This window comes from Pelobates fuscus, chromosome 1 (genome assembly GCF_036172605.1).
Source record: "Pelobates fuscus isolate aPelFus1 chromosome 1, aPelFus1.pri, whole genome shotgun sequence".
Taxonomy (NCBI): domain Eukaryota; kingdom Metazoa; phylum Chordata; class Amphibia; order Anura; family Pelobatidae; genus Pelobates; species Pelobates fuscus.
The window spans coordinates 101,946,862-101,948,982 of record NC_086317.1 but is presented as its reverse complement, the minus strand read 5'-3'; positions in this window follow the sequence as shown (position 1 = coordinate 101,948,982).

The following is a 2,121-nucleotide window of genomic DNA, read 5'->3' as shown; positions in this document are numbered from 1 at the left end:
CTGAAGCGACGTTCCTCGACATCACTATTAACTTTACTGAACAAGATGTTTTCGTTAATAGACATAAAAATAAAAATTGGGCATTGCTATCCAGGAAATGTAACAAACGATGTATAAACCCTAACTTGTATGTCACTTTTGCATTTCCCTCTCTTCGTTATGTACCCCATTGCACATGCCTTAATAAAACAAAGATTGACAAAAAAAAAGCTAGATGATCATAGTGACTGTTTCTTGCCCAGGTGAGTAATATAAGAGAAAATGTGCTAGTTGGTAACTTAAGGAGAAATGTTAAATGTCGCTGAGCAAACCTATCTGGTAGTTGCTCACTTTTAACCTTAGTAATCTATATCTGCGTACGCTGACATGTCGCACTCAGGGATCTGGTGCTTTAGTCGACGTGGGCAGTGCTATATAGGAGTAGCGCAGCATGTCAGACTGGATGCATGCAAGGTTAAATTATAGCTTGAACAGAGCTAGCTAGCAAAAATATACCACTGAGAAGGATGTCACATGTAGGTCACTGCACCACACAACAGAACATTGGGGGAAGGGACACCGTGTGCAGGCAACCATTATGGGCTAAATGAGCCTGTCACTGACACAATGGGATCTAGTAATGGTAGGCCCCTGAGATGGCATGGCATACTGCAGGTGACCACTGCTAACCCTGTTTTAGCCAATTCCCAGGCATGGGAAGCTTTCACTTATAGCAAAGCAGTGTTTAGAGGTGGTGGCACAGCGGGAGCGAGGTTAGTCCACCCTCCAGCCCCAGGCCGGTATGAAGGCCGACTTCCTCGAGCCAAATTTCTTTATTGGGACTCTATCCATGAATATTCAATGTTACTAAAGGGACACTATAGTCACCCAGACCACTTCAGCAATGAAGTGGTCTGGGTGCCAGGTCCCTCAAGTTTTAACCCTTCACATGTAAACATAGCAGTTTCAGAGAAACTGCTATGTTTACATAGCAGGGTTAATCCAACCTCTAGTGGCTGGCTTCCATGCAGAACGTCCATAGGAAAGCACTGAGATATGTCAAATACAAGCAGTTCTGTGTTTGTATGTGAGCTGGTAAGTAATAGAGTAAGAGGTGTGAAGGAATGATTGGCTTGTCAAAGATTGCAATAGTACATCCATTGTGAATATGTGAAACATGTAAAAATAAATCTTTGTAAATCTAAGCTAGAAAGTATCCAGTCATTTATTTTTCTCTCTCCAGGGCATTTCTGAACATGAGTTAATTCTCAGTGTATTTTTCCTGATAAATGCTGTGTAAGTACAAATCAATAACTCTACTTGTAACCGTACAAATCTATTCAGGATGTGTGAATTCACAATTTAACTTTGTTACACCACAGTTACTGCAGTCAAAAGTTACCCTTGTACTTCATGAATAAAATATAAAAAAAATCATATGTTTCTTATATTTTAAGAAAATAAATCATGTATATACTCTACTAATGAGCAGGATGATTATTTTTTTCCCCTGCATGTGTATTGTGTGTTTTTTTTGTTTGTTTTTTTTTTTTCATTCATTAGGCGTACTGTTGGATTTATGGATTAAATGATTTAGAATTAGATCTTAATGCTGTATACCCTATTTGTATATGCAATATGTTGCCTAAATAATTGCACCAGTAAGTATGGAATATCTTGGTGAGATCTGTTTCCAATTGCATTGTGCACTTTAAATTCGGTGTCACTATGTGGGCACATGTAGACTTCTCATTATGGGGGTATATAGTATATACACTGCTTCCTAATACACCATTAGTTTCTAATTTAGAAGAGTGGTCTGGTTTTATTAGCATCCGCTTGTGTGCAATGTTCCCATATATTTCCTGCCTTGTATTACTCCCCTAAGTGAAGATATCCATGGAGGTGGCACCCCTGATGTGGGTCGGCTGATCGTAGGTGCAGCTACACCCTCCTATTACGTGGAAGTAGTTGATTGCCTGTTGTGATAAGTGAAGACAAGCCTTTGCTGTTTTATATACAACCAGGTCTTTGGCTTCAGTTTCTTTATCAATACCCCTGACGAAGGTGCAGTTCTAAAATGTGCATTGAGGATTTGACTTTTTTTCTTTCATTTGTTTTCTAATTATGTAGCTTGACATG